This window comes from Sciurus vulgaris, assembly GCF_902686455.1.
Source record: "Sciurus vulgaris genome assembly, chromosome: 6".
NCBI classification, from domain to species: Eukaryota; Metazoa; Chordata; class Mammalia; order Rodentia; family Sciuridae; genus Sciurus; species Sciurus vulgaris.
In genome coordinates, this window is record NC_136466.1 from 90,541,651 (window position 1) to 90,566,646 (window position 24,996).

A 24,996-nucleotide genomic window follows, 5' to 3' on the forward strand; every position below is an offset into this window, starting at 1 on the left:
AATAGACTGTCAAGTATCCAGAAATCAAAGCCAATAGTTCACATCAAAACAAGTACAACTGACAGAAACAATACGATCAGTCCACAAAGAAAAGTGTTTCTCCTGCTAATAATCAAAGAAATGCAAACTAAAGCAAACAAATGATAATGGCCAAATTACAAAACACTGCAAAGGAAGATACACAGAGGGTTCCAACTTATGATTGGAACCCAAATTTTTCAGTTTCACAATGGTACAAAAGTGATACACATTCAGTAGAAACTATACTCAGATTTTCTATTTTGATCTTTTCCTGGTTAGCAATATGTGATCAATATTCTCTTACAATACTGGGCAGTAACAGCAAGCTGCCGCTCCCAGTGGGCCTGGGAATCGCAAGGGTAAACAACTAACACTTCACAGCATACTGAATCAACCAACACTTCACAGCATACTGAATTGCTAGGCTATTATTTTTGGTACGTTAGGGTATTAAGAGCATTTTCAACTTGAGATATTTTCAACTTGCAATGGGTTTAGCCAGACACAACCCTCTCATGAGCTGATCATCTCTATGGCCATATTATATAAATACTTTAGAAAGCACTTGGTAAATATACAGCAAGAACCATAAAAATGTTCATAATTTTTAACCTTTATGCTAATTCCGGGAATTTGTTATGAGAACGTTCAACTAAACAATAAGAAAAAAGCTATCTATGTGAAGATACCAATAAAATGTTCTTTATAATATACATTTATATTTCTATAATGGAATTTAATACATTGAAAGCTAAGTGGCCAACAGTAGAAGTCAGCAAATTGTGATAAATACTGTGAAATATTATTCCATTGTTTAAAATGGCAATTGTTGATGTAACATGAAAACATGGAAATTTTAATATTGACAGACTATCACATGAAAAATAGTATAATATGAAATATTCTGACTATAAATACTATAAAACATATAGGCCTGTGGAAAGTACTACTATGCAAAAGGGTGTAACATTACCTTGGGAAGATGCAACTGTGAATTAATTTAAAATGTTTGTTCATATTATTATTGACCTTTATTAAACATCTGGGGATATAGGACTTGAAGGTTTGTAAGTCAAATCTAAGCACAAGAGTTAAAATGATTTTCAAAAAAACAACCAATTTCAATTATTGAACTAGCTATTTATTATTTTGTTTTCTGTTTGTTTTTAAAAACTCACTAAATATTCTTATGACACAGCAAATTCTTATGATACAGTAAGTGTTTTCAACCACAGAGACTGACTTCCTAAAACCCTGCCCTAAAATTCTCTAGCTACTAACTGATCAACTTCGGCAGCCCATTGTGGTGAGGATGACTGGAAGATATTTTCCTCACTAAAATATACACTTGATTATTGTCTTATATTTTTACATAAAGGTACTGGAGAGCCCAGACCTAGTGCTTAAACCCATGAGGTTATCAAGAAATAGTTCTTAATTCAGAAAGCAGCATATAAATTTCATCTGTTCTATTCTTTTTTGATATTTGCTTTCATTGTCTAGAGGAAAAGATAGGATTCTGTGTTTTCACTCACTATGATATCATCATATGTTGTTTAGAGAAGTATGTTTAAAGTCAGGATGCTAAAGAACATTGAAGATAGATTTTCTCAGTTTTCAGACAAAAAGTAGATAATCCAACAAAATGTCATTTGACCTTTCCCTTTATTCTTTTATCCTCAGGCTGTTGCCTTAGGGTCCAAAATTGTGCTTTCCAACCCTGAAAAAGCGATCCTGGAACAGCTGGCCCTATACTGAAAACAAACCATCCTGACCCAGGGTGTGGTTGTCCACGTAGACCCTGGACGTTAACTCTGCAGCTGGAACAGGAGCAGGGTGCCCAGACAGCATCCACCTCTCCAAAGACAAGAAGGCACAGATGCCAATTAGAGAAATGCAATGAGTGCCAGTTCCCCTTAGCCCGTTTTCAACATCAATGCTCAAACCAAGTAGAGTTAATGTGAGAAATTCCCAAGAGGAAAAAAAAATCTTTTTAAAATTTTTGTTCACAAGAAAATGAGACAGTGTTTCATTCACCTTAAAGGGATCATTTAACCCATGAAATAAACATGCAGGCACATGCCCTGGGAGTAAAGCAATCTGGCAGAAAACTTAAAAGCAATGTTTCCAAAAAGCATTACTTCTCTGCCTCTTTCATCCACATGGCTCCAAATCTTCCCCTTTTGCTCAGTGAAACTCAATACTTTGAAAACCCTATTTTTTCTTATTTTCCATATTTTTCTTTAGTTCTAATTGAAGGGGAATTGATTTTATTCCCTTGGCTTGATCAATTGGTTGGCCATTTGTGGAAGTAGAACAAAAGCTGAACTGGAACTCCAAAAACCAGGGTTTGAGTCCCTTCTCAGACACAAATTGACTACGTAATTATTGACAAGCCAGACATTTCTCTAGGCCCCTAATTCCTCATCTCTAAGAGGGTGAACTATATGATTGCTAGGACATCATCAAACTCAAATTATTCTATATCTAATAGGAAAAAATACAGATGATGCCAAGAAATATTGGTAGGAGGGTGTATATCTTTATGAAACCTGACAGTTCTTCTTTGCCTGACTTGATCTTAGAACTGACTCATTTGATGGAATGCACTACATTGAGAGCTAAAGACATACAGGTCAAAACAGAGCTCTAGAAATAAAAGGTGAACTTATAATAGGAAGTAGAAACTAGGAGCCAGAGAAGAAATTCCTACAGGAGGAATATTTTACATTCTTTAAGGCCAAAGCAATCAAGTAGGAAGGAAAGATCCAGTGCCGTCTCAGTGTAGCTTTTCATCCTGGCACACCACTTTCTGGGGATAAGCTTTCATTTCACCAGTTCTGCAGCCTGAAGGTAAAGTTCTCCTGGGACAATTTATTTTCTAACTCTCCATTGGTTTATCCACAATATAGTGCTAAATCATGATCAAGTTGGAAATCACAAATGTGCAAACAAGATACAGGAGAGTGAGAATAATACATAAATAATTCAAAAAATTCACACTATGAAATAGTTTCAAACCTCTCCCTTATCCATGAAGTTTCTTTTTTTCTATCTAGAGGTGATAACAAGTCACTAAAATTGTTATTTCAAACTTTATTCTTTTTTTCTTCTGTTTTGAAGCCAAGGTACTATAAGTTAAAATATGTCTTCTCTCTAGTCATTTTGTATAGTAATCAGATATTTTGGTGTTAAGCAAAGGACACTAATTTCCTGTATTGATCAGCTCAGGTTTCCGTCACAAAATATCATAGACTAGGTTCCTTAAAGAACACAAATCTATTCGCTTGTGGTTTGGGGGCTAGAAATCCAAGACCACGGTACTAGCATGGTTGGTTTCTGGTAAGAGCTCCCTTTAGCTCACAGATGGCCATCTTCTTGTTATGTCTTCACATGGAATTAAAAAAGAGAGTAATAGCAAACTCCCAGGTGTTTCTTCTATGTGATAAGAGTACTCATCCCATCATGAGGTCCTAAGTATAGGACCTCATTTAAACCTAATTACCTGTGAAAGCCCCAATTTCCACATATCATTACACTTGGGGTTTGGGCTTCAACAGATTAATTTCGGGAGACACAATTCAGTCCCTAACACTATTTAACTCAGTAAAGACATTAATTATTAAGTGACATGGAATAGTTCACAGAATCAAAAGAAGCCAAGAGAACTAGCAGTGTAGCTCAGGGAGTCTAGCTAGCAGGCACCAGTGGTTGGCTCAGTCATGGTGTTAATACTAAAAGAATTTGTTTCAACAAGATCCTTATCTTTGAGTCTCCCCATGCAAAATTCAAACAAATCCAAGAAAAGCCTCTCAGGGAATCTTGATTAATAGTTTCAGGAACACTCCATAAAATGGAGAGTGGAAATGTGAGAGTGATAGGAGGATAATTCTTCAAAAAGGAGGAAAGACATAGACACAAGGAAGTCCAAAAGCAACAAACACCAGTGTTCTCTGTTAAGCTCAGAAGACAAATCTATCTAGGTTTCAGAGCTGGCTCAGCTACTCATTGACTCGTCATCTGGGACAATTTATTATACTTTCTGAGATTCAGTTTTTGCATATTTCAAATAGGAAAAGTAGTGCAAAAAATGATGTCTTTTTGTCTAAAGGCAATCCTGTATTAACTAAATAGGTTATAGATGCTATACTAAGTACTCAACTAGTTCCCTCTCTTCATCCTCCGGAATGTGGCAGAACAGCTGCTTATTTGTTGTGTTAGTCTGTGTACACACAGAATTTACTTAGAAAACACAAAATACAACTTATACTGTGTACACGTGTCATACTGTTAGAAGTGTTTTATATATAAGTCAATTATTTGGCATCAAAGGATAACAGACTTTGAGTTCAACTTAAATGAATAACTTCTGGTAAATCCTCAGAGCTATGGTAAGAAGGTCAAGTTTTGACCTTAGAGGTCTGAAAATTATCTCAGTGACAGAATGGCTCATCATTTCTGAGTTCTTTGTTTGCTAGACATAAATGGGCATGTTCCTGATAAGTCCCCTTACCTCATGACTTTTAACTGGAATCTCTGAGCTTTGAACCTCTTTAAATTACATGCAAAATTATCTATCAAAATGTATAAATGCATTCTACTGTCAAGTACAACAATTAGAACAAATTTTAAAAATTAAAAATAAATAAGAAAAAAATTACATGAGTGTCTAAGTTGGAAAATCCACTGCATTAGCTAATCAGAGAACACAAACCCCTACGAGCCACTCCAAATAGCAATAGCTTACTTTGAAAATTTCTTCCCTTTAAGACTGACTGAAATCCATCATCCAAGAATATGTCCTACTAACATCCACAACAAAAGTAGCAGGAAGTGTGTAAACTCCAAAAAGTACACAGCTGTGCCAGAGCTAATCCTTATTTGTCCGCACCTCCTTTGGAACCCATCATGCCATCCTCTGTGCTTTACAGATACCTCTACTGTTGCACTGACTTTAATCCTTTGGAGTTATTTTTTTACATCACTGTTTTGTCCATCAGCTGGAAGTTAAGGCAATGTGGCTTAGTAGAAAGAGCACAGGTTTTGACATCAAACAGTGACAGGTTGAGCCTCAACCTGTTTTGGAATTTTGAAATACTCTCTAAGTCACTCTTTGGGATGAGACTTTTTACTTTCATGGAAGTAATTCTTGCAAATAATTAAAAACAGGACTACCACAGATCCTATTCCCCTGGGTATAGATACCTCAAGCTTCCATTTACACCAGAATAGCTATAGAATCACCTGGGATGCAAGTGAAGTTTGGGCCCAAGGCCTGCATGCCCCAGACCTAGGTCAGCAATGAAAATATTAGTCTTCTGCGCTAGCCTCCCTGGAATAAGCTCAGTAGAGCCCTCACCAAGCATGGACAGAATTCTATGCTGACTGAGCATCATCACTGAAAACTTCTCCCACAGGGTGTTGGGACAATCACTGAGATAATGGATCTAAACACTGACCACAGTGCTTGACACAGGCAAGCAGAACTCAGCAAGTTGTAACCATTATTATTCAATCACAGCAGCAATGCATCATTGCATTTCAACTGCACTTAAAACAGTAAGATGCATGGGGATTACATTCAATTAAGCTATGGAGGAATAAGTGAGCTCCTGAAGCAAATTCTAGTGTATGTGCTGAGAAGCAAGCACTCATAAGCAAATTCTGTTTTAACTGGATGCAGGATGTTTTCTGCTCTCCCAGCCCTTACTCCATTGAGCAAACTCCTACATAGCTTTCAACATCTACTTCAAGTTTTCTGAAGCTTTTCTGACTATCTCCAGTTCTCTGGATTCCCAAAGCTGTTTGCTTACAGCTGCTATGAAACCCACTCCAAGGCTCATAAATTAATTTATAGTTATTTACTTATGTGGCCGTCTTATCTCCTTAACTAACCATATATTCATTGAAGGAACCCTTATTATTTTCCTTTGTAGGATCCATAGTATCTGCGATGATTGACCCATATATTTGGTCACACTCCAGTCAAGACATTGCTGTGAAGGTATTTTAAAATCCAATTAGCATTTAAACCACTAGACTTTGAATAAAGTGTATTATTCTTCATAATGTTGGTAGCCTCATCCAACTAACCGAAGGCCTTAGAAAATTGACCGCCCTTCCCCAAGGAAGGGAGAATTCTGTCTCCAGACTGCCTTTGACTTCAACACCGACTCTTCCACAGGTTTCCCACCTGCCAAGCTACCTGCACACTTGAGACTTGCCAGTCTCCACAATGGCATGAGCCAATTCCTTAAAATAAGTCTAGATACATAGGTACTGTTGGAGCACATGTGTGTGTGTGCATATATACACACATATATAGCCTACTGGTTCTGTACTGGAGTGTGTATTATACATGTACATGTGTATACATATATACACACAGGTACAATCCTGCAGGTTCTGGTTTTCTGGAGAAGCCTACACAGGGCTCCTATATTAGTCCAGCATGTTCCTTCTCACAGCAGATGTTCAATAACTGTTGAATGAATGGATGCAGCTAGAAGTAAATGTTGGGTAGAAGATGAAAAATGCTGAAGAATGTGAAGCAGTCAAGTACAGGGACTAGGAAGGTGGGGATGGGACACATTCCTGAAGATAAGGCCTCAGGAATCCCACATTTTTTTTTTTTTTTTTTTTTTTTAGTTTTCCTAGACAAGGCCCAAGGCAGACACTGCTCATTCATTAATAAAGTTTGGCTGAATCTCTAAGAGACCAGGGTTCAGACAAGGTAATGGTGAAAAACTCCCAAGCAGTGAGTCAGTGCCCAGTAAATGCTCCTGCCTGACCAAAACGATGACAGGATTGTGATCTAGCTGTGTGTGTAGATTCAGCAGTACAGGCCAGCCGTAACCCTGGTCCTTCCCACACTGACACCCCAAGGCTGGCAGAACCCGTTGTGCTGCCTGTCTCCCTCACGCTCTCCCTGACACCTTGATTCCCAGAAGGGCCCCTTATCTCTGATTGCTAGCTAGGGGAGCTGTCAGCTGCTTTGGGTTCCCAGTAATGTCCAGGCAGGGCTACATTTAAAAGCCATTTCACTTTCTAGTGTGTGCAAATACAAGAACTGTGTAAGCAAGTTTTTTTAAAGGGAAAACTATAAAATGTGGACAGTAAATTACATTGCTGTTTTTCCCTTCCTGGTGAAAAATGTCAGGCTGCTAAGTGGTCTGGAGCTCAGTCAGTGTTTCAGATTAAAGGGAGTCAAATCTAAACCTCACATTACTTCAAGAGCATGAAAAAGACATAACTTTAAATAGTCCCCATAACTGATGGGGGCAGGGGAGGGGGAGAAGGAGACTGACTGTCAGTTGTTACTGATATTTTTTTATTTGCAGATAGGTAGAAGTTTTCTGGATCTTTTTAAGCACAGATATGCCCATTTTAAAGTAAGGCAAATTAGGGAAATCCAGTCTAGCGAAACAGATGACTTAGCAAGTGATTCTTCACATCACAAAGAATGCTTCACTTCAAAAGCAATTAAGACAGTCTCTGTAATCATTAATGGTTTAAAAGTCTTCCACAAATGTGTTTCTAATGATCCATCAAAGAAATACTTCCCTTATTAAGGGTCCTGGTAATTATTTAGAGACTATAATGAGCCGTATCCATATTGCATTATTTAAAACCTGTATTTACTGGAAGTCTATATTGGGCAAAGGATTTACTACACGTACAAAATTGGCCCCTCTTGTCAGATTGAATTGTAAAAGGAAAATGAAAAACAAATAAAGAATATAATTTTAAGAACAAAATTGCTTGGGATTCAAGATAAAATCCTTATGTACACATTTTTACATGACATTAATTTTAACCAAAAGATTGAGTACTTGGTATTACAGGAAGGTTGAATACATAGCTTGTCCATCACACAGGTGCATTTTTAAACTGTAGTATGTGTGAGGAGCCGTGTTATCCCCCAAAGTGAGCATGATATGAAGGTGATGCTTTGCTTCCAAGAAAATTAGAGAATTAAGGAACAAATACAAACCACTGCAGAAATAAGGTTGGAAATTATATGATTAAGTGCCAGGTTGAAAGACACAGGCAATAAGTAAGCAGGAAAGGGGAGGCCAACATGTGGTGAAGTAATGAAAGATGCAAAACCTGATCCAGCTGTCAAGAAGTAAAGGAGGGGAGCAGAGGCAAGAATGTGCACCCACAATGGCTTAAAGCTAGCTAGGGAAAGGACTTTAGAGGGGAGAGAAAAGGTGGAAGGTACAGATGAATATAAATAGAAACAGAAGTAGTTAGAAAAGTTATCAACAAACAGCAAGCAGTGGTAACAAATGGAGCAGTTCAGAGTCACTGGGGAAGACAGGCAGAATCATATGAGAAAAAACTGTGCAATAGCAAAAGCAGCCAAGCTGGCTCTCAGAGCACTATTGTTTGGGCTAACTCCATCAGCAACATTCATGCTAAAAGGATCTACTGTACTGTAACTTGTCAGTGTCCTCAGTACTGGCTTGCCAGTGACGTTTAACCCTGTTTTAATGATGGACTTAGTTTGGAACTCGGAGTGGTTTTTCATCTTCTCTTTTCGTTAACCTGCCAGCACTAGTAGTTTTCCATCACGAAATGCTTAACAAAGTGCAAATATGAATGAAAGTCTTCTAGTCTGTTCTCGTTCTCATTACATTCTTTCAAGGTGCTATCTCTGCCCCTATAATAGTTACCCTTCATACATTCCCTGACTCCACTGAATTCCCATGGACACTCTGTCCATGATCACACCAGGAACAGTATGTACTATTTCACAGTCATAATATGGTGACAGGCTTTGAGAAGGATCTATAGGCTAATTGCCCTAAAATTAAACCTTTAATGCCCACAGCAGGGCAGAGCTAGCTCATCACAAAAGAACTCTTTCTTTGGCACCAGGCTCAGGGGCTAACGTATGGGGTTTTGTTTGCTTTTTTTTTTTGGTATTAGGGATTGAACCCAGGGGTGCTTTACCACTGAGCTACATCCCCAGACATTTATTTTATTTTATTTTATTTTTATTTTACTATTTTATTTTACTTTTTGAGACAGAATTTTGCTAAGTTGCTAAATTGCTGAAGCTGGCCTCCAACTTGTAATCTTCCTGCCTCAGCCTCCTGAGTCTTTGGGATTACAGGTATGTACCACTGTCCAGCTTAAAGCAGGGTTGGGAGGACAACCCACTTTATATACTAAACACACTAGTTGTATTTTGAGATTGTGACATCTTTAAATTGCAAATCACTTTATACTTAAAAATTCTCTCACCTTATCTTATATTCTAAATTCTTTAAAATAAAAGTGCCTTGAAAACTAGAGAATGTTATTTGGCTTACTGTGGTAAATATACATACAGAATAGTAGTCTTAAGCATACAGCTTCTACAAATAAATACATGTGTATGTATGTATGTGTGTGTGAATATATATACATACATGTACAAACACACGCACACAAAAAAAAACATACATACCACTTACCTACCACTCCGCATCAGGATATAAAGCATTTACAGTCTCCCAAAAGGTTCTCTTATATACCCCGTCTCAGTATTTTTTCTTCACATCGATGTTTTTTTTTTAAATCAAAATGTAAAATTGTTAATTTAAACAATAATTCCCAGATATGTTTACTCCACTGAGATTTGGAGAAGCCAATTTGACTCATTAGTGTCCTTTCAAAATTTCAAGAAACTGCTAGGGTGGGGAACCCCCAACATTACCTGCATTTAGAGGTTACACCAAGAAGAAATGTACTATTTCTCTCATCAAACCCCAGGCTTTTGAATTGACTTGTCAGGAACTTTTAAAAAATATTTTAGAAGAAATTTATGTCTAAGAAATATTGGTAATATCAATTCCAAAAGATAATTATTGGTCTTTAATTTTTTTCAGTCCAGAAATATACTCATATGCATATCCACCAGCAACATGTGAAGTCAGTGGTAAGAAGATAAAGGGATTGAGCAAGGAGGACATCTGGCCTGGCTATTTTTTGTTCAGTATTTTTGTTTCAATTTTCATGGTTTGGCTTTATCTCACTTAACATGGAAATAACATATCCATGTAGATGTCACTGAGGGCAAGGATCTGAAGCAAAAAACAATTCCCAGAAAGGGAATTTCACAGTTTTCTGAGAAAGTTAGAATAGGTTATTTCAGGAAATTATGGACTTATGACTATTTAAATAGATAAGCAGGTGTTTTCCCCCCTGTTGGCCACATAACACAAACCAGAGACAATAAATATCACTTATGAAGAGAAGTATCACAAAGGCAATAAACTATAGACGGCACCAAGAGACTTCACCACAATAACTGACCCCATAGTTAGAGTCCAAGGCATGTACTGTAGTTAGTGAAGACTGTCATCCTTAAATGTAATCACCAATTTACTGAGAGTACAAAAATTAAATCTTTAAGAGGCTGCAATTGCATAATTTTGCCCATCAATCAACAGTTACTCATCAGTATTCTAATGCCAACTTTATCTGCAACGGAATGTGACCAAAGTTAGCTTTTCACTAAAGCATCTTAGATAAAGCCTGGGGAACCTTGGTTTATCAGAACTGTGGACTTTCTCTATTTCCTAATAACTCTGTTCAACCTTCACTATTGTACAAGGCAACAACAGGTAAGAGAAACAAGTCTGGCTTTCAACTACTACATGCTCAATAGTGTAAAGGTATATCAGAATTAAAATAGAAAAAAGGTTCTCTCCCTTTGCTACCATTTACATTCTCATTTTTATGGTCAAAACGACACATAAATCTAAGTCACTTAAAATTCTTTAATAGCTAAATGCACTTTTAGCAAGCAACCAAGTTAAATTTCCCTATATCCATCTGAGAAAGCCAAATGACTGCTAGATTAGCTTTCCCACAGGAAAACTTATAAATGGATCGTGTACCTCATGTGAGACCCTTACCCAACATTTCACATTCTCAGGTTTAAGAGTGAATTAGGAGCCTCCAACAAACACACCCATTCTTCACTTTTTTTTGGTGGTGCTGCAGATTGAACCCATTCTTAGGTTCCCACATCATAGCATAGGAGGAGGCAGAATGATGAACCTCAAATCCCAGCTTTTGCACTACTTGTGTAAATTCAGGAAGGCACCTTACTTCTTTATGCCCCAGTTTCCTTGTCCTGTAAATTGGGAGTGAGATGAATCTATCTCCCAGCATTGTTGAAATGATTGAATAAGACATTTAAGGACTGGGATGCTGTTAAGAGGTAGAGTGGTTTGTCTAGCATGCATGAAGCCCTCAGTTCAATCCCCAGTACTGGGAAAAAAATCATAGTAATTCCAGAAATTTGGGAGTATAAAACAGGAGGATCACAATTTAGAGGCCAGATTGAGTAATTTAGTAAGACCCTGTTGCAAGTTAAAAAATAAAAAATAAAAAGTGCCGGAGATGTAGCTCAGTGGTAAAGCACCCCCAGGTTCAATCCCCAGTACTATGCACACACACGAGACTTCTTATTTAAAGTGCTTACTACAGCTCTCAGTTAAATAAGACCACACATCAGGATTGCATGCTAAAGTACAGTTGAACATCTGTGTATAATGAGCTAGAATGATGTGGTTCTTCTTTGCTGACCTATCAGAGTAAGAAACTTCAGATACATTCCTGGGAAATCAGATTCTTAGGTGGCTACTCCAATACAGAAAACTTTTAGGGGATTGCTTTCAGGATCAACAATTATGCAGGAACCTGGGAAATAGGGATAGGCACAGAGAGGAATTAACCTATATTGCAAATGCAACAAAGGACTTCAGTCAATCCCATAAAGTTCTCTGGAGCTGGGAAGGTCCTTATCAGGTATGCCACCTGAAGCAATGGCTGAGCACAGTGACCGGTTGTTCTCCCTAGGGCAAGATCATGAGCTTGGGTGACTGCTTCCCTTCATCTGAGACCAATTTCCAGACAGAGATTCAGGTGAGAACTAAGCTAGTAGCAGTCCAATGACTGTGCGACAGAGTGCCTCAGTCCTGAAGGGAGGATCCAGGCAGCACACCAGATCTGCCTTTGTTCAGCCCTAAGCCACTGGTAGCCACTTGCTTTCTATAATAAGTTCTGAGGGAAAGACTTCCAAGATTCCAACTGGGCTCTTTTCCTAGAGAAGCTTATGAGACAGAGAGTAGTGGAACACACTTTACAGCTGATCTCAAAACTGCAACTGATTCTCACTGCTTCCCCCCTCTTTTACTTATTCTTAATTTCTCTCTCTCTCTCTCTCCCTCTCTCCCTCCCTCCCTCTTTCAATCTTCAGCTAGCACCTCTACTGCTCTAGGTAGCTTGGCTGGTGGGGTGACCAAGAGGTCATCCCTGAGGGGACTGAGTCCCTAATCATCATACCCTTCTTAGGTCATAACTCCTGTATTTTCCCATTTCCTCTCAAAATTGGGCAAAACAGTACTAAGAAATTCCCCTGGCAGATGACCTAAATGCCAAACCAGTTTCTCCATGCTCCCACTGTGTGCAAGCAATCTTACAGTTTTCCCTTCAGGGTCATTTACTCCTGCCAGGATGATGACTCCTTTTCTTGACTGCCAGTCTTAGCCTGAGGAACCTGAAGTGATGGGGCAGCAGCTGTAGCTTAAAGTTTAATAGGTCTGTTATTCTGCATTATTTCCCAGAAGAGGAGCACTTCCATTAGGGACCAGAATAACAGTACCAAGAAATGGCCATATGCAAACACAAGGAGAAGGCAGCCTATGCAAACCGGGAAAAGAGCCCTCACCAAAAACCAACTCTATTGGACCTTGATCTGGGACTTCTAACCTTTAGAACAGTGAGAAATAAATGTCTGTTGTTTCATCCATCCAGTCTATGATATTTTGTTATAACAGTCCCCATAAGACTAATACAGGAGTCTTTCCACAATCTTTACATGGTAACTTCTCCCATTACTAACACCTCTTATATCATAGGGTCTGCTTGGACAAATGAACTAAGCAGCAAGGCAACTTGTACATCTTAGAACTAGTACAGAAAACTTTCCTGCTAAGGACATCACTGAAAATCACAGCCTTGTTTGTCATTCAGTAACTGGATTGAGGAAATATTCCTAAATGTGGAATATATATAGCTGATAGAACTTGAAGAGGCCTAACAGATATTTTACTTCCTTCTTAGTAATTGCCATTCTGACTGAATCTTAGAGTAGTTTTGACTTGCATTTCTCTAATCACTAGAGATGTTGAACATTTTTCATATATTTGTTGATCAGTTGTATATCTTCTTTGAAAAATCTGTTAAGTTCCTTAGCCCATTTATTGATTGGGTTTTTTTGTTTGTTTGTTTTGTTTTGTTTTTTTTTTAGTGTTGAGTTTTTTGAGTTCTTTGTATATACTGGAGATTATGCTCTATCTGAGGTGCATGTGGTAGTAAAGATTTTCTCCCATTCTGTAGGTTCTCTCTTCATGTTATTGATTGTTTCCTTTGCTGAAAAGAAGCTTTTTAGTTTGAATCCATCCCATTTATTGATTTTTTTATTTTACTTCTTGCACTTTAGGAGTCTTGTTAAAGTTCCTAAGCTGACACAGTGAAGATTTGACCTACTTTTTCTTCTATTAGGCACAGGGTCTCTGTTCTAGCACCTAAATCTTTGATTTACTTTGAGTTGAGTTTTGTGCAGGGTGAGAGATAGGGGTTTAGTGATAGGAGGCTTGAAATGAAAGAAGTTATTCTTTATTTTTAGAGATGTCTCAGCATTTCTCAAACTAAAGGACCAATAACAGGAAAAAAATAATAACTACCTTCACTCTTATGGCAAGCATCTGACTCTTCATAAGATTTACCTTCCACCCACCATGGCACATGGATCTTACCAAAATCACCAACATATCTTTCATTTCTTGTTCATCCCAGTCCATGGGATGGCATCATTGACATAGAGGATGAAGGTGATAGACTACAGAAAGTCCAGATGGTATATGAACCTTTGGACTACACAATGTTAGTGAGTCCAAGAGTTGGTATAGCCTTGGGGTGCACTATCATCCCAGTGAACACAAACTGCTTCTGACCCTCCTTCCTGTTAGGAACGGAAAAGAGCACCAAGCTAATACTCATACACCATGTACCTAAGGCTGTGTAAGTCTGTTCTAGCAAAAGTGCCATAGCTAACACAACAACTGAAATTGGGCTACTACTTGATGAAGTTTGCCCTTAGTCCATCCTAATCCTCCAGAATCTGTATGGTTTTTGAAAAGATCAAACTAGATTGATAAATGAAATGGAGAAAGGAATTGCCTCCTTTCTTTAGATCTTAAATAAGGGTGGTACTAATCTCTACCTATTGCCTCTGGGATGGGATATGGTTTTGATTTACTCTCTTTACTGAGGTTAAGGGACTTTGCTTAAGAGACTTTGACCTTCTTTACTATAACAACTCTGACTCCACAGGCCAAAGAACCAATGTGGGGTTTATGCCAACTATCTACGTGTCCGTGCCAATTATATATTCAGCATCTATGCAGTGACCACAGAGTACATCTGTGGATCCACTGGACCCATTGTGAGCCAGTGCTGAGCCAGGATTCCAATAATTTACTAGCCTTCATACACCAGCACATCTCCTCTCCAACAAAAGGCCAGATTTCTTGAGGTATTGAAATCAACCTAGATCCTGTATCCAACAGCAGAACTCCAAATGTTTGAGTATTCTGTTTTTCCAAGCATACAATTACCTGAGTTAATGGCCTTTGGTTCTTTGGGGAAGGACTTGAATTTAGTTCCTTTCCTTCCTCAGCAAATTCATAACTCCTTAGTCCAGTACTATTTGACTTATGTTAGCTATTGGTCTGATAGTCAGAAAGTGGAAGCTGATCTCCAGGGATTAAGTATGGTTTTTGCAAGGCAAAGGCCTCTGTGATGCCTTCAGGTAAAGAGTGAACTGTTCCTCTGGAACAGAAAGAGAGGCCTACTTCTAACAAGCCCAGAAGGTTCAGAGAGAGCTGGGTACATTGATCCAGATGTTTTCTACTCAAGTGTTACAGTCTTATTCTTTTCCTAACCTTGACCTGGCACAGAAAATTTACCTGGGCTAAAGATTTAACCTTTTCTGGAGGTGTGCTGCTTATAAATTTAAACTCTGGATGTAGTCTGCAGTATTTTCTGCCTACAATCAGTAGTAGATAGAAGCCTCTTCCTGCTATTAAGGAGACCTACCTAACTTTCACACTTTAGACTTTCTAGTTTTTCTGCTATTCATCAATGACACTTAGCAATAACCATCCAATTCTGCTGTCTTTACAATGAGTACTTCCATTTCTCAGATGTCTAAGATGTTACCAACCAATTCATTCCCTTCCCTGGGTTCCCATCCCAGTTTACCACCAGTGAAAGGAGCTATCATTGGACAACTACTTCATGATAAGGATTTATTCACAATTGCTACTCAACTCCAGGGATCAGCTCCAAAAGCCCACTTTAAAACTGGTTTTCTTAGAGCACTTCTGACATCAAATCTCTTAGGACAAATTTCCCAGAAAACAAATTCTAAGGAGCTTTGCAATAGGAAGTTAATTGAGGAAAGCCCTTGAGATCCACAACTATGGGAGAGTAGAAGAAGCAAGTATGTTCCCAGAGAAGTATTAAACTTCAGTTTAGTTATAAAAGGAAAAAAACAGTTGTAACACTGGGAATCTCCGCAAAGCAATGAGATTGGGCCTTCAGTTCCTTGCCTGAACAAGTCACTGTATATAGACCACCTCTGGGAAGTGAAGTGTTGTGACCCTGCATAAGGCAACTCTTTGGCTGAAGGCAATTCCCAGAGAGGAACTCAGTTTAGGGTCCTCATCCTTCACTTTCTCCAGTTACTGGGGGAATTAGTGACTTGGTTCTGAAGGGGATATCTGAAAAGAATACCACAGTAAAAATTCTGTAGTATAAACACACACCCACACTATATATATGTTTAAAACTATTCTCCTACCCTAAGAGAAGTACACAAATGGTTTCAGTCAGGATCAGGGTCAAAAATTTAAATACTTTTACCACTATCAAGCCAAAAATATAACTTCTAACATAGATAAATATAGGTTCAAAATATTTAATTGCATAAGCATAGACTAGAGGAGACCTGACATGACAACATTTCACGCAGAAACTATCCAGGAGAGTCAGTTGTTTCCAAGGTCAATCTTTGTCAAGAATATAAGGCAACAGCCAAGAAAGCAAACACATTCTTAGTCTCTATTAATAGAAATAAAGTATCACTAGCAGATGTTATGGTTCTGCTATTGATCCCATAATGGACAACCACACCTGGAGTGATATTCAGTTCTCAGCCTCATATTTTAAAAGACACAATCTTAAAACTAGACTGGGTACTGAGAATAGCAATCAGAAATCTGAACACAGTGCTGAATGGAGAAAACCTGAAGGAGATTGGTAATTCCAGAAAAGACAGGACTTCAGGAGAGAGAAGACAATGGATTGAATATATTGGATGTGGGTTTCTCCAAAAAGAAGTACTAAGATTTGTGGGTAAAGATTACAGGGAGTAAATTTCAACTCAATATAGTGAAAAACTTCCAAATAGAGGTGTCAAAAATGGAGCTAGCAGAGATGCCTACCTGCAAGGCTGGGTACCTCTTGGAGGTTGTGGGGGAACAGCTGTCCTTCACTCTGGAGATTGGACCCGGTTTTCTCACAAATATACTATAAGCCTTATTTTTCTAAGACTAGGAGTTTAAAACTGAGACCATCTCAGGACAGGAAAGGAGTAAATCTCCAAATAAAGACTGCTTTTTCTTTATCCCTCCTTGAATATCTATAATGTATCAACATGCACACACACACACACACACACACACACACACACACACACACACACACATCAAAAAGTAAAGAAAAGAAAAGAAAAAGAACACTTCTCCCCAGTCCAGTAATAAGGAAAGAATTCTGCTTGTGATTCCATCTTACCAAGAAAATAGAATTCGGATAAGTAGGATCTAAACTGTAAAATGGCTTAAGGCTCATTAACAAACCAGTTCAACTCAGACATTTCTAGTCTCATGTCTAGTTACATACTCTTCCTCACTTTCCTAATGAAGTGAATTTTGAGCTTCTTGTCCTGCCCTATTTCATATTCAGAAACAAATGACATTGTGTTTGTGAAAGTCATAAGAGATACTAATATTTTGCTAATACTCTTCTAAAAAAAAACTGCTTATGTCATGCTGCAGTTGGTTTTACTGACCTTAAAAATTGCAAAATAAAGATCTCAGCAATAATTAGCTCAGCAATTCCTGACATGAATTTAGTAATGCAGTCTTCCTACCCATATCACACCAGGATATCTGCAATTATCCCACAATCTATCATGGGATTTTCCCAAAAGTTTAAAATAACCCTAGGGAAAAAGTTGAAAATTTTGGAGGTGACCAAAGAACGTCATAAAACAGAATAGTGCAAGCCTAAAAAGAAATCTAAAAATCATTGAATTAGACCAGTGCCTCTTAACTTTGGACATTAGAATTCCCTGGGAGTTTTTTAAAATCCTAATATCTAGGCTGCTGCACCCCAGATCAATCACATCAGAATCTCTGGAAGTAAAATACAAGCATAGGTATTTTTTCAAGCTCTCCAGGAGATTCCAGTGTATAACCAAGGTTGAGAACTCCTGGAATAGACCAATTAAAAGACCATATCTTTAAAATGGGTAGAGGAAAATGAGGAGTGGGGAGGGGGTGGGGGGAAGGAAAGATAATGGGTTGAGAAAACATCGTTACCTTATGTACATGTATGATTACACAAATGGTGTGACTCTACTTCGTGTACAATCAGAGAAATGAAAAGTTATATCCCATTTGTGTACAATGAATAAAAAAAAATGGGTGCTATCTTTTGTTAGTCTCAAGGAAAGTTCCATGTTTGAGATAAGAACATGGCTTTGAGGGTTAGAATGCTGTGGCACCACCTTCTGCATGACCAGAGCCAGGTCTTCAATTCTGAACCTCTAGACTACTTCTAGAGACCATGAAGAATAAACTCAATCAGAGAATACATGAAAGCACCTAGCCCAGTGTCTGGCACCTGCAAGCTTCAAATAATATCCCTTCCCTTATTCCCTTGCCCCTACATGTTTTATGTAAGAGCAGCGAATAATAGAATTAATCGCAGAGCACACTTGTTACCAAAGAATTTTTAGGCACATATAACTACTGCCATTATTTTGCCAATAATGGAACAGAAATATGTACACAAACATTCACTAATACCTCCCACACCAAAAGCTCATCTAGAAATGGGTTGTTTGTAGCAAAAATGAGATATAATTTTTTGCCAGTTGGCTAAGCCAAGAGATTGATAGTCACCAGTGTTGGCAAAGATGTTTTAAAAAAAAATAAGGTTCTAAAGATTAGTACAGCATTTTTTGAAGAGTAATTTGGCAGTATCCATCAAAAGTTTAAATGTACATACTCTTTCATGCAACTAATCTATTTGTGGGCACCTATCCTAGAGATAAATCTACACATTTACTCAAGCAGATACTGTTGTGTTTTGTTTTGCTTTTCATGGCACTTACCACTTCCTGAAATGCTTTGGTTGTCTATAGTCCATCTTCAAACTAGGAAATAGATATATGGGAAGTGAGAAGAGTCTCTTCAGTTTAGCTCACCAGGTGAGAAGAGCTGGGCTTGCCAACCAGGCCTATGCTACAGTCAATTTGCTGCCCACAATGTCACATGTATTGAAATATTTACTTTTAGGTAGGGGTTCTAATGTTCTAATGTTCCATTAATCAATAATCAGTGCATGACCCACTTTATTTATGTATCTTAAACAACAGACATCCATGAACACACCATCTAACCAACAATGATAGTAATAACTTACATCTATTTACATATTCTTCCTCATACTGTCCTCTACGCGACCTCCACACTTGCTGCCTTGGGGTAGCCACTACTCTGAACTTTACTTTTATTATTTCTTGGCTTTTTGTTTGAGTGTTATAAGAGCATATTTCTACCATATATACTTTTCTGGGATTTTATTTTTTTCACGAAACATTTTGTGACAAGGATGTATCTGGTTGTTGTATCATCCATCGCATCATTACATTATGAGATCCATTATGTATTTATCTATTCTTCTGTAGTCGGCATTTTAATCATTCCAATTTGTGACTACTAAGAATAGTGGTACTATGGACACTTTTCCTGACATTTTTATACCACAGGGATGGTCAATTTCTGGCAGGAAATCTGACTGCAGTCACATTAACACCATTACCCACAAAAGTCATTGATAGATTCCCCAAAAGACTAATTTCTCTCTTCCCTTACCCAACCCCAGATCAGATCAAGGAAACGTAGGCAGAGGCAGACACTCCTTTAAAAGGTAGTACTTGGTAACAAACATTTATTGACATAACTGGTCCCTTCCAGAACCATCCTGAGTATTACCTCCATCTCCAGGTTTCCACCTACCTGGCCTCCCTCCTGCAGGATTTTAAAGATATTTTACTTAAGAGACAAATTCCTGAATAGTTTGGTTTTAATATTTTCTATCAGAAAACCTCAAAGAGAATTTTAGCTGCTGATCTAAACTGATATTAACTCCCACAGATACTTTTGTTTAGAATTCAAACTTGTCATCTAATATCACAAAATGCAATAAGAGACTATTTGAATCACACACACACACACACACACACACACACACACACACACACTGAAAAACTCATGTATCAATAACTATTTATAACCCTTAAAATCCATTGCATATCATCTCACCAAGTGGACATAAAAGCATTAAGGTAAGTTAAGAAAAGAGAAAAAAGAGAATAAAGCATACATTGTTTTGCAATGACATTTTTAGTTCATTTCAAATAGAGCTCAATTTGTTTGTAATGCCCATGTAAATGTTGGCATTGTCTTGTTAGTATTGTAAGATTTATTCTGTTCTCATCATTCAAAAACCTCAAATTACATGAATCATTACTTCTTAAGTTTTTAAAAGTTGACGCCTTCTTCTAGAAAAGAAGCAATAACTTTCAGGACTCCACCAGCTAGGGGCCATTCAACTACAAAATAGCCTCTCAGATAAACATGTGCCTCACCTACTGCCTCTCTGTTCAGATGAAGTGTTAGGAGGAAGAGAAAAAGAGGCCACTTTCCAAAACAATTACCCCCAAATTCCTAAATACACACTCAGCAGTCCTACTAGATTCACCATGCCAAAAATCCTTGGGATTTGGAATTCTGACCACATTTTCAGCCAGCACACTCAGCCCTCACCCTTCACTCTACCAAGTCTCCCAATGTGCTCCTTTCAGCTATGCTCTTCCTCAGTTCTGCAACTGCAACAGGAAGAACTGATGGAGGAAATCCTGCCAACTCAGACAGCAGGACTAAAGCATTCAATGTCCCCTACCACTCACCAGTACTGGGAAATGAACCTGATCTTAAACTTAGACTCTATGTATCTAAGGGCTTCAAGCTTGCTGGGCAAGTGATCTGCCTCTGAGTCACATGTGCCGCAGCATCCAACTCAACAACCCCTTTATAAAGTCACATCCAAACAATGAGTCTCCCAAACAGCTTGGTAAACATGTCTGCTCTTTCTAATCCTCTTGTGCTATGGCCAGTACCTCTCTCTCCATAGCCTCCTCACAGACTACGGATCTGACCAGCATGAACTTCCTCAACATCTCATCACACACCCCCACCCCCACCCACATTATCTATTTTTATCTGTGCCCATCAGTGCCAACTTTCCCCTCATTCCAGAGGAAGTGACCATCCTTTTCTGGCTTCCGGCTAATTCCTTCACCTGTGCTAGCAAATTCCACCCCCTCCCACATAACCCAGAGTTCTTTCTCTCTCCAATCTGGCTACTTACCCACACATCCAACTGTTTCACTTCTTAAAACAACAAACAAAATTCCACCATCCCTGTTTCTCTCTTCCCCCCTATAGCCCAGTTCCCTGAATGAACAGAAGACAATCAAACCCCATGTCCACCTCTTACCTCTTACCTCCTGTCCACTCTTACACAGGCCTCAATCTGGATTCCAGCCCTACCATTCCAGATTCAAGTGTCCCTGGCAAAACCAGTTGCTAAATCTAATGCTTTTTTTTTCCCCAGTGCAAACCTTAGCTGTCTTCTCTGTGGCAGTTGACTATATAATAAACAACCCCCTTCATCTTAAAATGTTCTCCTTCCTTTTCTTATAACCCCTGCTTCTCCTGTTAACACTGAGCACAATTTCTCCCCTCATTCCTTCTTTTCTGTTGCCTCCATCTTAAAATGCTCCCAATGTCCCTAACTATGGTCCTCTATTCATTACTCTGAGTACACTTTCTTAGAAAGTACTACCTCCCTAATACCCATCCTGGAGCCCTAACTGCCCCTGAGCTATAACTCACAGAGACAACTGTCTCCAAGCATCTCTGTGTGTGCATTTCATGTAACAGGTCACACCCTGAATTTGTCATTTCCCTCGTTCTCAACTCCCCCATCTAGATGCCCCAACAACCCTGGACCTTCTTGTTTTCACTAAGTGAACGGTATCTGCCTAAACACAAAAGTAGGATTCCTTGGTAGTATGGCAGCTCTCTCATTCTGCCTCACCCCCACATCCACTCAGTCCCTGAGACTTGCACAACCTACCTCCTTAACATCACATCTATTCCCCCTTCTCCATTCCCTTTCTTTTAGAACTCTTTTTGTTGTTAAAATAATAAGGACTAATATTATATTATTATTATTACTGTAAGTATTAAATGCTGGGAACATAACATAGACAATTCTCACAAGAGAGAATAATATCATATATTTATAGAAGAAACAAACTGAGACACAAAGAGAGAAAATAGCTGCTTGAGGTCACATAGTTCAGAAGTGGCAGAACCATCCAAATTTAAGTCTTCCTGGCTCCAAAGTTTGCATCCTTTCTGCTGTTGCAGCAACCTTCTCTTGCAGTAGCTTCCAAATTGGTCTCCCTGCATCTTATTTCACATTCTGAATCTAATCCAATCTCTACAGCAGACAAAAATATCAGCTTTAGTCTTTTAAAAATCATTTGATTGTGAAATAACACAAATACAAAAAATCCCATATTTTCCTGTGTGCTATGCAACCATTTTAAATGTCCGAAGCATATTAGTTACTCTTTCCAAGTTTATCTTTAGATAAATACTGAATTATTTTTGAATAAATAGAGCAACTTCCAAAAAGTAGCAATCTTAATATCAATTAATATTCTGATCATATTATCATAAAAATAAGCTGGAGAGTTATTAATTGTGTGTATGTGTGTTTTCTTTTTATTTTTCCTATCACTTGGGAGCTTTTTCCATTGTAAGGGACCAAAAATTCTAAATGACACTTAAGGTAAAAAAAGGTGACTGAATTGTATAACAGAGAAAATTCCAGAGGTGAAGCTCCTGCAGACATGGATGGGCTCTGGGCTCCACAATGTCCCTCAGCTTGTTTTTTTCCTTCTTTTGGCTCTGTCCCACACGGTCATCCCATTTTGTAGGATGCTTTCTCAGACTCTGCTTGGTGATTCTTGGCATCTTCAGGTTCTGCTCTCCTGATGGAAAGATAAGGGGTAGCAGCTCCCACCTTCTATCTGCCCAAGTTCAAGGTCAGAAGAACTTTTCTAGCTGTCCCAGAATTACTCTGATTGCCCTGGCTTAAGTCACTGCCCAGTCCTGAAACTATGTGACCAAGGAGATGCAATTCTACAATTCTGATGAGAGGGATAAAATTCACTTATTGCCTTTGGCCAGTGTCACTGGCTCTACCTGTGGAACCAGAGGATGAGACTCTAGTCATGTGACCTAAAATAGGGTACAGAGGTGGAGCCTCAGAGGAAAATGAGCAGAATGGGTACTATTGTAGACAGTCCTCCAAAGCCACATCTCCTACCATTCACAACTATATGATCTAGGCTGGTCCCACAACCTTTTTTCTTTTAACAGAAATTATTTTTAGAATAGTTTTAGATTTGTAGAACAAATGATACCATAGTACAGTTCTCATATACTCCCTCACTCAATTTCTCCTATAATTAATATCCTATATTTTCTATAATTAGCACACACATATTAAAATCATTATTGACTAAAGTCCACAGTAGTTTATTTGGATTTCTTTAGTTTTTGCCTAATATCTTTTTCTGTTCCAGGATTCTACCCAGGATACCACATTATGTTTATTTGTCATGTGTCCTTAGGCTCCTTCTGGTAGTGAGGCTTTTTCAGACTTTTCTTGTTTTAGATGATCTTGACAGTTTTAAGGAGTACTACTTGAGTATTTTGTAGACTGTCCCTCTATTAGAACTTGTCTGAAGTTTTCCTCATAATTATACTGAGGTTGAGGTTTTGGGGAAGGAAGACCACAGAAGTTAAGTGCCATTTTCAACAATAATATCAAGAATATACACTGTTGGAGCCAGGCTTGGTGGCACATGTCTGTAATCCCAGCAGCTTGGGAGGCTGAAGCAAGAGGATCACAAGTTCAAAGCCAGCCTCAGCAACTTAACGAGAACCTATCACCAAAAAAAAAAAAGGGGCGGGGGAGGGACTGGGGATGTGGCTTAGTGGTTAAGTGTCCCTGAGTTCAATCCCTGATACCAAAATAAATAAATACATACATACATACTATCAATATGATTCATCACTATTAATATTGCCCTTGATACACAGCTAAGGTAGTTCTCTCTTCTTTCATACTGTACTCTTCAAAAGAAATTTACTAGTCCCACATTGAAGAAATAAGGATTTCTTCAATGAACAATGGAATATCTACATAAATTATTTTAATTCTTGTTCAAGGGGTATTTGTCTATTCTCATCCATTTATTTATTCAATCATTTATTAACATGAATGCATAGATCCCAATCTTACACTTGGGATTATAATTCAACATTATTTCTGTTGTTGTTGTTCCAGCTTCAACCATTGGGAACTTTTTAAAAATTTTTTTTATATTTTTTAATTTTTTACAGACTGCATTTTGACTCATTGTACACAAATGGGGTATATCATTTCATGTCTATGGTTGTACATGATGTAGATTCATACCATTCATGTAATCATACATGTACATAGGGCAAAGATGTCTGTCTCATTCCACCACTTTTCATACTCCCCTCATTTCCTTCTACATAATCTAAAGTTCCCCCATTCTTCTATCACTCCCCACACCCCCACCCCCATTATATAACATTCTCCACTTATCAGGGAAAATATTCGGCCTTTGGTTTTTTGGGATTGGCTTATTTCACATAGCATGATATTCTCCAATTCCATCCATTATTTGCAATGTCATAATATTATTCTTCTTTATGGCTGAATAATATTCCATTGTGTATATATACCACAGTTTTTTTATCCATTCATCTGTTGAAGGGCATCTAGGTTGGTTCCACAATCTAGCTATTGTGAACTGAGCTGCTATAAACATTAATGTGGTGTGCTACTGAAGTATGCTGATTTTAAGCCTTTGGTTATAAACTGAGGAGTGGGATAACTCGGTCAAAAGGTAGGTCCATTCCAAGTTTTCTGAGGATTCTCCACACTGCTTTCCAGAATGGCTGCACCAATTTGCAGCTCCACCAGCAATGTAAAAGTGTGCCTTTTTCCCTACATCCATACCAACATCTATTATTGTTTGTGTTCTTGATAATAGCCATTCTAATTGGAGTAAAATGAAATCTTAGTGTTGTTTTAATTTGCATTTCTCTAATTACTAGAGATGTTGAACACTTTTTCACATATTTATTAATTGCCTGTGTGTCTTCTTCTGTAAAGTGTCTGTCCAGTTCCTTGGCCCATTTATTGATTGGTTCTTTGTATTTTTGGTGTAAATGTTGTAAGTTCTTTATAAATTTTGGAGATAAGTGCTCTAGCTGAAGTGCATATGGAAAAGATTTTCTTCCACTCTCTAGGCTCTCTCTTCACATTCTTGATTGTATCCTTTGCTGAGAAAAAGCTTTTTAGTCCATCCCATTTATTGAT

At 38.2% G+C, this 24,996-nt stretch overlaps 1 long non-coding RNA gene across 2 annotated transcripts in view; it reads right to left on the reverse strand.

The window, feature by feature from the left end:
* LOC306663104 overlaps window positions 1-24,996 on the reverse strand; it is a 130,921-nt gene that overhangs the window by 100,513 nt on the left and 5,412 nt on the right. Inside the window, exon 2 of one of the 2 annotated variants that reach the window (XR_013764352.1) lies at window positions 22,358-22,564. The exons of the other annotated variant lie outside the window; for it this stretch is intronic. This is a non-coding gene — a long non-coding RNA (uncharacterized lncRNA). The remainder of the gene's footprint in view (window positions 1-22,357; window positions 22,565-24,996) is intronic. 2 annotated transcript variants of the gene reach the window in all.